Source organism: Carettochelys insculpta, chromosome 24 (assembly GCF_033958435.1).
Source record: "Carettochelys insculpta isolate YL-2023 chromosome 24, ASM3395843v1, whole genome shotgun sequence".
Taxonomy (NCBI): Eukaryota; Metazoa; Chordata; order Testudines; family Carettochelyidae; genus Carettochelys; species Carettochelys insculpta.
In genome coordinates this window covers 2645612-2658377 of record NC_134160.1, presented here as the reverse complement: position 1 = coordinate 2658377, position 12766 = coordinate 2645612, and the positions used below count along the sequence as shown (strand labels likewise).

Below are 12766 nucleotides of genomic sequence, written 5' to 3'. Positions count from 1 at the left end.
AAAGGGGATTTTACATTCCTATGACTAATGAATCTTCCTAAGTCCGAGGTGGGCCCCTGTGGGCACAAGTAAAGATCTTGTAAGCTCTAAAACAGACAATGTGCTAGGGGTTTGTCACAAGTGAGCTGTCTGACCCCCAACAAGGGCCCATCCCCACTGGGAATTCACTGCTCCCCTCACCCCAAAGCCCTAGCTGGGGGGTCTGACCCCCAGCCTGGACCCACCCCCACTGGGAGCTCTCCCCCTTCCCCAGCGAGGGGACCTTTGACCCCACTCTATGCCCCGCCTCCTCCGCCCTACAGGCAGCGCGTGACGCACAGGCGGCCGGCTGCCGCGCGGGGCCTGCCGGGAGTCGTAGTCCCCTCCGCTGCGGCGGCCGATGGGCGGATGTCGCGGAGGGGACTGCGTCTCCCAGCAGCCCGCGCGGCGGGCGGGAGCCGAGGCCTGTGACGAAGCGTAGGCGTTGGCGGCAGCGGCGGCGGCGGCAGCAGCAGCGGAGGCCGCGGGCTCAGCGGGAACCGGTGAGTGAACGGGCCTAGCGGTCCCCGGCGCCAACGCTGAGCCTCGGCCCGGGCCGGCTCGATCCCATCCCCTCCCCGCCCCGCGCGCCTCGTGCCTCGTGCCGGCCGCTCGGGGTAGGCCCCGGCAGCGCCCTGCCCGACCTGCGCCACCCGCCTCTGCTAGGCCCCGGCCGCTCCCACGCGCACCGCCGCCGGCCCGCGCCTCCCTCCCGGGGCTGGGGAGTAGCCCCCCCCCAACGGTCCGCAGAGCGCCCCCCCCCCCCCCGTGGCGGCGGCGGCGCAGGCGGGCTCTGCCCCCCCCCCCCCGCCCTGCGGCACAGTCGGGGGAGCCGATTGCGTGGGCGCGTCCTTTCGGGCGCTGCCGGACGCCTGGTTGGCTGAGCCCGGCGGGAGTGGGGGACGCACCTCGGCGCGCTCCCGTGCGGGTGAGTCACTTCTCGGAAATAGGGTCCGGGCGCCCGGCGCGGGAGCCTGCGGGGAGGGGGGGGGGTCAAACCCGCTCGGCCTGGCCGGGGCGCCCCCGAGATTGAACGCGCGGGGGGGGGGGAGGTCGGCCAAAGTCGTTCGTGCTGGGGGTGGTGCTGTTCCGCGTTAAATGCCCCGCGCCTCCGGAATAGCGGGCGCTTCTGTGTGCGCTCAGTGGCCAATCTTGGGGGGGTTTGTAACCCCCCCCCCCAAATGAAATCACTATAGATAAGCTCTGAAACTTGTCCCCGGGGGAATGCGGCTGGTAAGGGCCCAGAGCTGTTTTATTGGTGTGGTTCCATCCACACTGGGGCCAAACCCGGCACGTTTTAAGCAGGGATGAGACTCGAGAAATCCTGTGGCTGTGGCCTATGTGCTTGGTTTGTAGCAGAGATCCTGGGGAGACGGAGCTGTCCATACTCAGAAACGGGCCATGAAATAGGCAGCTGCAGCATGGGGAGGGGAGAGGAGAACAAAGTTGACGGGCAAGCGCAGTGTCCTTTGTGTGCTCTGTTTAGTGTTTAGGCTGTAACGTGGTTCATGTATTGAAAAAACACACTTTGCTCAGCTCAAGTTGACAGTGCAGGAAGTTGTTCTTGAGCAGTGTTTCTCAGCCCAGTGAGTTGAAGTTGGAATGTTTCGTAATGTCCCATGATGGCTCTTTTGTCACTGGTCCCACGGGGGTGGCAAGGCTCAGCTGCTCCTCCAAAATGACAGTGTGGGCCCAGTGGAGCCCAGTTTGCGTGGTGGTGCAACCCCAGTTGTGAGCTTGAAAGCAGAGTCCAGCCAGCCCTTCAGGAGCAGAACTGAGGATTCAAGGGCAATGTGGGATGGGATCTGCAACCTGACACCTCTTCCACTCCGCCCAACCTGTTCAGGGCATGTTGATAAGATGTGGACATTTATAAATTGGTCCTGAGCCCAAACAGATTGAGAAACTACTTTCCTAGAAGAGCATTTGCCCATGTCCCTATAAATGCCTGAAGATAATTTAATAGGTGCCAATATAATAATGTTATTAAAGTGTTAAATTATTTAACATTTGTACTGTAATAGAGCATAAAATATACAAACAGGTTGGGTCCCTTTGTGCTAGGCACTTCCTGGACTTCTGATAAAGGACTCCTGGTGACCTGATGTGACATGCTGTGCATTCCACTGCTAGTCACTTGAGACTGTGGTGTTCCTCAGAACAATTTAGTAATCTGTTGAGAGAGACAGGGCTGGTGAGGTAATATTTTTGTCAGACCAAGCGCTGTTGGTGAGAGACAAGATTTCAAGCTACACAGACCTCTCCTCTGGTCTTCTGTGTAGCTTGAAAGCTTTTCTCAGCAACAGCAGTAGTTCCTATCAAAGATAATACCTCACCCACCTTACGTTTCTAGTATCCTGGAACTGATATAAGACTGCATATAAGATACAATACTAAATTTAGTGGCTGAAGCAGAAGCTAATTAAGCCAAATATTTATTCTTTGGGTTTTCACCACCATTGTTTAGAAGTTAAGCATCTGTTAAACAGTGGAGAATGAGGTGACTGCATTTGAATTTTACTTTAAATCACACTATTTTGTTGTCTCACGATCATACTTAGCTTCTGTATAGAAGGACTAAAATGGACTAGACTTTTATCTAAGACCATGTAGGTTACTTTTTGATAAAATGGAAGGGACATCAGACTGTGATACTTGCTCGGTTTGCCCAAAGACTAAATCTTCTTCCTTTCTAGATGATGTTTGAGGTTCAAAATGAGCTAGAATAAATGAGTGGGAGTTTCCAGGGATGCAGTGTGGCGTCATTAGGCCATCTGACTACTTGCTAAATCATTTGCTTTTAGAAATGGCTAAATTTTACTTCAGAATGACTGTAAGAATTATTTTGGTAGATGTATTTGTACAGATTACATTAAATAAAAAACAAGCTGAAGTCCTGTGTGACTGGGCTCGCTCATGTAATTTAGATCTGGAACTTGATGCTCCTTAAAGTTGAGAGTCTGATGAGGCCAATCAATACTCACACTTTCTCTAAATATAGTAAATATTTAAACCTCTTCCTAACTGGGAAGTGCCTAATATGGGCTTTGTCATCACTCTTGCCTTCTGCCAAGCTTCTTAGTGTTCCCTTAAGTAGAAAGTGGTGTGGCAGCCACTCTGCTGGGAAACCTCAGAAGGAACATGGCTCTGAAGATTCATGCCACCTTTCTTATAGTGTTTCAGTTTGCTGAAGCCTTGTAAGCCTGGGCCCAGGTAATAACTGTTTTATAGGCTCAGGAGCCATGACTTTTATAGCAACTACTTTGTATAGCACCATTTCTCGCTAGACGATTGCTGGGTAAGGAGGCAATTATAACATGAATCTTCTGATTACTCCTAGGAAAACTGTTTCTACTTAAAGGAATATTATGAGCAAACTCACTGAATAGAACAAGTAGCAAAATATTTTCTGACACAACAGATTGAGAATACAAGAGTTTGCCCACTTCATAAAACTGACCAAATTACACCAATGTTAAGACACCATAGTGATGGGTGCAGTATGCTAACTTAGATCATTAAAAGCAGGAGGAGAGAGTCATCTGCTTCAGTCTTTTTGGGAGTGCCAAAACAGTGCTTGCTGGAGTGAGTATTGACTCACAACAACAGGTGCAATGCCCATGCTTTTCTTACATGCTTTTTCTTACATGGTAATCAAATCTTCACATTATTTGGCAAAGACAATTACTTTTTCCCTTCCTTCTGGCACCAAAATCAGGGAGCCTAGCGTGCATGATTAAGTTGATAAGAATAACGTATGTACCTGTTGAGACAGTAGGCACATTGTAAAGTTAAGGCATGCTTTGTATGTGAACAGCCACTTCGTCATTCAGATTCTGTTATCAGAAGAGAGCTGCTTCTGTTTCTCCAATCTCTTGCTATGAATTATGATGCTTTGGAGGCCAGGCAGGAAAAGGGGCCGTGGCTACATTAGCCCCTGACTTTCAGAAGGGCCATGGTAAATGCAGCCTGTACTGTAGTGCTTCACTATCAGTCTGTTTGGCCCAAAGGATTTATCAGCATAATCCAACTTGGTTAATTCAAATAATTTTGCAAATTCCATCTGAAATCAATCAGTCAACTTTTTGGATTAAATTACAGCTGTGTTTTGAATGCTTGTTAGCAGTTAGTAGGTGTTTTGAAATCTGCTAGCCTGATAGAGATGGTGGAGATCCTTTTATGTGGTCAGACTCTCAAGAAGGTTAGAAGAAAACAAAATCGATTGAGTGAAATTAGCCACTGTCGTAAAGTAGGTACAACTCTGCTTAAGTCAGTGGAGTTGCACCCATTCACATAAGGAGATTTCATTTTGAGTAATGTAAAAGTATGTATGCCATTGAAGGCCAGGTAACTGTCTAGGTGGATAGGTGAAATAAAATAATAAAGCTCCATTTCTGGATTTTCAGAATGATGATTTGCTTTTCAGAACTTGATTATATGTTTAAATAGTCAGTTATTCTTTTAATGCTTTTCCATAGTTGGGAAAGTGAGCTTACTTTGAGCTGTAGTTAATATCTGGGTGTGTTCAGATAGTGGCTGCCTGGCAAAGAGAATGTGTGAAATCGCTCCTCTGACTCTTTTGTTTCAATGTTAGTTATGTTGGTGACAGGACATGTTGTGTATATGAGAGAGAATTTGTTTATATGGGCTAGTATAGGTCTCTTTGCATTGGCAAATGTGTATCAGACATAGAATCAATTAGCAAAAGATACTGTGACTCCCTAGAAAATACTTGGAAGATAACTGTTGGCGAAGGCTATCATTGTAGCCATTATAGCCATGGTGGCACTTCTTCTGGTCCTTCAAACATACTGCACTCTGACATATTGCTAGAGTCCCTCCTTCAGCAAAGTCTGACCAGCTGGTTTCACCATTCAGCAGCCCTGTGTGGGATGGGGAGGGTAGGTGGAGGGGGTGGGGTTTTAAAGCTGGCCTGCACATATTAATCGCAGGTCCCTGAATGATGGTGAAAGCACATTTAAATACCTTCACAAAAACTCATCTTGGCCTACTCTGTTCTGTTAGTGCTCTGAAGTGGTGGCTTGAGAGAAATATTTGCTATTTTGCAGGTTTTCTGGGTGATTACTTCATTCCCTGGGAAACATCTTTCTGCATTCTCTGCATTGATAAAGAGCATTATTACATCTGAAAAAGGGGGGCTGGGTAATGAAGGTGATCACTGGTTTGAGGAAGCTTTGAATGTCTACTTTGTTTCACTTTCTCATATTAGAGGTAGGAATAGTGATGACATAGGATTATTTTTTTGCTGGAATGAGATGCTTGTTTGCATGGCTTCACACCATGGTAACTGGAAGTTTCTGTTTTATAGAACACAGGCAATTAAGAGAACACTGAAGTATTGTTGGGCAGGATACGTTAATCTCAGTGAGAGCATTTGATTTGTTTTCAATAGCCTTTCAGTGACCTTTTCTTTTCTGCAAATGTGAACAGGTTCAGAAAATTTCAAGCCTCTTCAAATACGAGAAAATATGCAGGCTGTGTAGCAAATAATTTACATTGCACTGACCATTCAGGGCAATGTCAGTAGGGCCACTTAGCTTTATCCTAGAATGAAGTAGCATTGTGAAGGGATGACTGGAAGTTGCTGTGATTGTTCTCAGAAATACCTTATTCTGAGGAGGTCTGGCTCCCCCTTGTAATGAGTCAGGTGTGCATGGGGTTTTTCCCTTAGATGGCTTTTCCCTTCACTAGTAACATGCATTTTGAGTTCATTTCTTTCATAGTTGTCTGCCTCTATGCAAGGATCTTGTTTTCAGTTGTCTGTTATGGAGAATTTGCATATTACAAAGTTTCAACATTACATAGTCTTATGGCAGTATAAAGTAATGTTAACTGGTACCCAGTCTATGGAGAATTTTTAGATTATTTTCACTGTACTAATGATTGCCCTTAAGTTTTCATTACAGCAACCATAGTGTGCTGTTGGTATACAAGGAAGAGGGAAATGTTTGTGTTTTGTAGGCTTGGAACAAGGTTAGATGCCACTTGTGCATGACTATACAGAAACAGAAAACAGATTGCTAAAGGTAAGGGCCTAAATGATAAGACAAGCAAACAGAAACAGATCACAAACAACTTGTCAGAAGTTACAGTGCAGTTTCTCTCCACTTGTCACTCCACAACGGCCTCTTTCACCCATCCTTCTCCTGACTAGTAGCTGAACAATCTCCCTGTCAGCCCTTATTCAACCCAAGTGCCCTCCTTTATGTCTGCTCACTCTGTATGTGCCATTTGGCACCTTTCTGGTTGCAGATTTTTTTTTAAGCCAAAATTTCTTCCGACTCTTTCAAAGATTCCTCACTACTTTTGGGGAGGGGCGATATACAGAGAACCCATGTGGTCCCTCCTTGACTTTGCATTTGTTGGCTGGCAGCTCTGGTTCCCTGCCATTATGATCATTTGTTATGCTTTATGGTGGTAATATAGTATTAAGAAGATACAGGCTACAAGGAGAAGGGAGCTGTAGTTTCTGGAAACAGCCAAAAGTGTGTCAAGCTTGTTCGTATTTGTATTTTTCACTTTAGTTTCTGCTGTGAGAAGTGCAGCAAACCACTAAGCTTAGTGAATAGGTCCCTGGGTTTCATACTGGTAGTGTGGAAGTGAAGCTTCCTGCTCCTTCCTTTGATGATTAAATTCTGGCCTCAGGAGAACCAACTCTGTTACTAAGGTGAACAATTTCCTGTATATGGGCAACAAATACAACACATACAACTTAGTTATTTATTGGTTGTATAGTATCATAGTGATGATCACATGCAGATTTAGGGCTTTATAGCTAAAACTTTTTAGTGATAGAATTGAATATTTGAAGCTTTTTGGGGAAGAGTGACTACACTCAATAGTCTGTCTTCTGTAGCCTGCAATACCTACATGTTTGCTGATGCATAATTTCTTTTTCTTTTCCTTTTTTTTTTAAGAAACTGAGGGAGAGTTTAACCATTTGCAACAAAGACCAAGTGTTTAAAAGCTAAGAACCACAGTTAATAGAGACTTACACGAGGTATGTAAATACATTAATGTGTCTTGTCAATTTTTAAAGGTAGCCTGTTTGCAAAGAGTATGTGCTCTTACATGTGTGAGTACGGGGTGTGGAGCTGGTAGGAAAAAAGAAGTAAACCATTAGTTAATCATTCTGAAGAGGCAGAACTTTGGAGAGTCCTGCATGGACAGTTTTGATAGTGTGAAGATCTCACTGCCTGAAATGGGACTACTTGAGTTTTTTAAAACATCGCTACATGGAAGTTACAATTGTTCTGTTTTCAGTTAATTTTTATTCCCTGTAACACTACTCCTAGAGCATCTCTCTTCATTGAGGCTATCACACCAATAAGCATATAATCCCCCTTGCCAGCTGGGATGGCACTTTCTCAGGAAAAGCTAATTTAGGAGACGACTTGGGTAAATACCTGATTGAACCTGCTTTAAACTGGGAAAAATAACTGCATCTGTGTCCAGCAAATTCAGCAGGCATACAGCGAGTTTTTTCAAATTATGGTTACGTTATTCAAAACTGAAGAATATTCTTGGCCTGTCAGCTGCATCAGAGTTGTCAATTTTTCTACAGAATGTTGCAAGGCCAAATGAATCTGGACTGGTATCTGCAACTCTGCATGCTTTTGATTGCTTATTTGCTGCAAGTATACAATTTTGCATTGTTGTTTTTCATATGGTTGAATGTTTGTCTTTTGTTTATATAAAACAGAAATATGAGTAATGACATATACTTGAGAAAATGTAGAACCAAAATGTATGCACACATTACAATGTTCAGTATTATACTTGCATATATTACATACTATTTAGTATTGCTCCCACTACAATTTTACTTGGTACAACCCTAAATTAACCTAGTAATAGAGAGGAAGCCGTGCTAGTCTATACACTGTCAAAACAAAAAGCAGTCAAGTAGCACTTTAAAGACTAGCAAAATGGTTTATTAGGTGAGCTTTCGTGGGACAGACCCACTTCTTCAGACCATATCCAGACCAGAATGTATCTACTGCCTTATGTAACTACAGTTTGAATATATAGCTAAACCTAAGCATGACGTGATGTGCAATAATGAAACAGTTTTTAAAGCAGAAGATGCCTTAAATTGATTCTAACTAGATTTTCCTGGGATGGAAGAGATCATGTTTTATTTGGTAAAAGCCACCTCAGGTAAATACCATACTATCCTTACTTGATAGCCAGATCTCTTCTCAATATGCACCTCTTCTGCACTGCCATTCACCGAACCTGTTATCTCTCTTGCCTTCTTGAATCTGAACTAACTAAATAAACAAAAGCTCTCAAAATTAAAATCTTATATAAGAGTTCGTGCCAGTTTTAGAGGGTCGAAGTGATAGGTGCCCTGTAAATATCTAAAATACAAGAGCTAGATTGGGATGTATGTATATATGCACAGCTCCTGTGGGAAAAACATATCTGATTGCTTTTTTTTTTTTTTTCTTCCTCCTGCTAGTTCTAAAGAGCCAGTACAGCTTTGGGAGAGTGATCTGGATTCTGTTCTGGCTCATGCATCCAATTACTGAACTCTAAGTTCCAGATTCACATAATTTTTATTAATGGTATGTATTCACAAGCCAGAAAGAACTCAGTTTGACTCTGGAACAAAACAGTCTCATTTTTACACAGTCACTTTTGAGAATTTGAGGGCACTTTGATGTATTAAAGTAGTAGGTTGAAAGAGTTGCATCAAAAAATCATGAAATATGTCCCTTTCTCTATTAGAATGAGTTGTATAAAGAGTGCTGTAGAATAGCAGTGAGACAATGTCTGTAGTGGAGTCAGGTTTCCTCAATCTCGGGGGTGGGAAATGAACTATTTAAAAGTGTGCTAAATGACCTATCACTTCCTGAACAGCAATGCTGCCAGCTAGCAGGGCGTGAATATGGTATAGTCTGTGCCCATAGGCCACTAGTTTTCAGACTTCGTCACTCATCCAGTAGTGGGTTGTGGGATGTAAGGCACTGAGTCACCCTGCTCAGCACCTAGGGACCCTGGTGGTTGACAAAAGCTGGATTGCAGCTCACACTTTGGAATCCACTACTAGTCTCTACCTGGTCTGATACCTGCTGTGTTCTGGAAGCATCCAGCAGCAGGTCCCACTCCTAGGCAGAGGGGCTACTAAAGCGCTGTGTGCTACCCCTTTCCTGAGCGCTGGCTGTATGCTGCCATTGGCCAATTTCCAGCCAGTGGGAGCTGAGGGGAGAGGGTGTTTCCTGTCAGCAAGAGCACCAGCCTCGGGCTCTAGTAGCTCTCATGCCTTCAGAACCTATAACTAGATTTTTCCCATGGTTACAAATTCATAACTGTCTGATTCAGAACTGGAACAGCCATGAATAGTTCAGTCTGTCCATCTTGGGTCCTTGATCTTGACCTCATGTACAAGGTGTTTAGCAAACAATAACCCCTTATGGTATAGCTTCAGAAGTCTTGTTTTTTTCCAGTACTGAAGATAAGCAGTTTGCATTTCTCTCTCCCCAGGCTTTCCCAAGGAAATTTCATGAACATTATTCCAAAAGTCAGTTCTTCTTTGGTACTTTTTCCATATGTTCCCTTACATCTCACATCGATCACCATGTCCCCACCTTTAGAAGTTGTATACAAAACACTACAGTGATAAATAACCCTTTATATAATACAAGGGGAGCCCAGAGATGCTTAAATTTCAGTAAGGTCCTCTGAGGATATACATCACAGGGAATTGCCATATCTGTCACAATTAGAAGCCATTTTGTCTTCCTGTTTGTTCTGATGGGGTGGGTGGGAGTCAAACTCAAGGTTCAAATAATCAATCCAAACACTTCTTTTGGGAATAAATATCTGATTTGTTTTGTATCTTGTAAATAAAAGCTGCCTGGGTTCATATTTTAGAGGGCTAAATACAATAATTATACACATTATGCAATATTCAATATTGGCAGTAATTATACACATTATGCACCAGAAAAGACCCCAAAGGGACTGGGATTCAGTTGCTTTTAGTATTACTCACTCTTTCTTTGGAAACATGACTTCCAAAGTTTTGCATGTAAATCTGAGTTTTTAATGAGGTAAATGAGATCAGTATGTGGAGTCTGCGGATTTCCAGACTACAGTGGAATTAGTGACCTAGGGTTTGGAACTTCATTGGCAGCAGCACAGTTTATTCTTTGGCTGCACAGGAAGTAGCAAAATAACTTGAATTATGCATACATGTCTGGTCTTCCTTTCTGTGAATTGATTGGTGAATAATTTTGTTGTGCAAAAGAGGGGGCTTTTTTGAAGCATTTCCTGGTCCTCTTATGGGGTGTGAAAACATAAATAGGGTTAAGGGTCCCCAACTGCTTTCTGAATGAACAGCACAAGTCACTGGAATAACAAGAAGTCTTGTGGCACCTTACAGACTATAAAATATTTTGGAGCATAAGCTTTCGTGGGCAAAGACCCGCTCATGACTCTCATATCTGATGAAGCGGGTCTTTGCCAACGAAAGCTTATGCTCCAAAATATCTGTTAGTCTATAAGGTGCCACAAGACTACTACTTGTTCTCAAAGCTACAGACTTACACGGCTACCTCTCTGATACTTGTCACTACAGATCAAGTCACTGTAACAGCTACTCCATATCAGTAGGACATGACTATGAGGAAAGTGATTAGTTTTGAAATGAGATTTTTGGGAGGTGTTCTTATTGCTCATTGACCTCTGTTTCTTTGCATGCATTTTAAAAAAAGTCATGTCTGCAAAATTCATTTTTTCTTTATATTGTGGAAACTTTTCCTTCACTTTTACTGTTGTAATAGGAAATCCAGGTTTCCTATTACAAATGTCCAAAAGTTTTGGACACCCGGTCAAGATTTTATTTAGTGAAGACGTAATGCTTCTTGCATTGTGAGATTTATAAATTCAATTTGTAGTAAAGTAACTACCACCAGGATTGGAGGCATTGATTAATTTATCACTAGTGGAATTATTTGGAAATCTCATATTCCTGATTAGGAATACAATCTACTTTTTGCCTTAGGAGAGGAACATACATCAAAAAGCCAATCTTTCCTTCTTATCAGAGGTGGGAAAATTACAGAAAAGTTCTGTGTTCTTAGATTTCATGACCAGAAGGGACAGTTGTACTTACAGTCTGAGCTCTTACATAATGCAGGCCATGAACTTCCACAACATAATTCCTTGAACAGATATTTTAGAAAAGTATCCAATCTTGATTTAAAAATTGCCAATGATGGCCAGTCTGAATTTCTCTAGTTTAACTTCCAGCCATTGGACCCTAAGATCCCATTATATAATATTTGTTCCCCATGTAGGTATTTATATACAGGAATCATTTCATTCCTAACTTTCTCTGTTAAGCTGAATTGATTGGGCTCCTTGACTCTGTCACTATAAGGAATGCTTTTTAATCCTCTCCAAGTTCCCCCAGCCTGCTCACCTACCTCCAGGAGGGGGAAAAAAAACCAAAAAACCCTGCTACTCACCAGAGCCCCTGCCACTGAAATTGCCGGTGGACCCCACTACATGTCTGGGACCTCCCCAGGTGCAGCTGGAGGGACCCACCGCCAGAGCTGCCATGTGCTCCTCCCAGCATGGGTAAGGTGCATATGCGAGTGCCAGTCTGCCCTTGTATGTGCCCCGCCAGCACGTGCGGCTCTGGCAGAGGAGGTGGTGGCTCCTCCAGGCTGTGACAGTAGTCAGTCTCTTAATGGTGTGTGTGTGTGTGTGTGTGTGTGTGTGTGTGGAAGTGCAGGGGGAATGATTTTATGGACTTCAGCGGACTTTGGGAACAACTGGGGGTGTGGGGGGAGTGGCGACACGGGACAGGACGTCTGTTGTTCCCGAAGTCTGCTAAATCGGAGTCCGTAACATTGAGGGTTTATGGTAGTGGTGTGACTGGTACAACTTACGGATCCTACTTTTTGGTTATTTAAAGATTTTGAATTATGCTCTTTAAAATACGGTGTTTTCTTTTCTTGTAAAATATTCCAGTGTGAAACTCATCTTAGTATTTGTAGTACCTTGGATGCAAATTTGTTTTCTAGCAGTCAGTGAAATTTATAGTTTTTAATAATTTTTTCACTCTTCATTGTTTGACACACACTTTTTGGGAGTTTGAAAGTAGGTTTTTTTGCAGCTTGGCAAACACCTCCCTCCCCTCTCCACATTTTAGTTGGAGTATGTTCTTCCTTTGTTTGGGTCACCTTGGCAGGCAGGAGTGCAGGGGTTTTCTGATTGCTGCGGCAGCAAGAGAAGCACTATTAGGTTTCTAGTCTTGTATTAGTAGCAAGTGAATAGGAGCATTTAAAATTTAGAGGATGTTCCAAACTGGTTTGACAAGTAGAGGACACGTTTTGATAATTTTCTTTTTAAAAACAGCCAGCAATTTATAAATCATGTTTAGGTGTTCAGCTTGTGTTTTTTCCATTTTCTAATGTAAATTCGACTTTGGAGTGTCTGTTCTCCCTCACCAGGTGTTTTCAACCATCATCTTGAGTATATTACAGCAAGAGATGATACAATTTTGTAACAGTAAACTTCAACAAAATTCACAGAGCAAGTCATGGGGTGGGGGGGAGTACAAATCAAGGTGTGATCACAGAGTGGTTGAAGCTGGCGCCCAAGGCTAAGAGCCAGAGGAGACATGGAAACATTAGTCTCAGAATCTATAACCTTTACCAAATCATATCTTTAATTACAGCCAAGAGATTGGCTACCTTGGTTTATAATTTGC

The 12766-nt window shown here is 43.4% G+C and overlaps 1 protein-coding gene across 4 annotated transcripts in view; it reads left to right on the top strand.

Annotated features, from left to right (window-relative positions):
- Positions 1-433: 433 nt before the first annotated feature.
- The window catches only part of THRAP3 (thyroid hormone receptor associated protein 3), a 53494-nt gene continuing 41161 nt past the window's right edge, over positions 434-12766 (top strand). The window contains exons 1-3 of one of the 4 annotated variants that reach the window (XM_074976627.1): positions 434-521; positions 6957-7039; positions 8504-8609. The gene's annotated coding sequence lies outside the window, so the exon portion shown is untranslated. The remainder of the gene's footprint in view (positions 522-6956; positions 7040-8503; positions 8610-12766) is intronic. The other 3 variants (XM_074976625.1, XM_074976626.1, XM_074976624.1) reach the window with 3 other exon arrangements.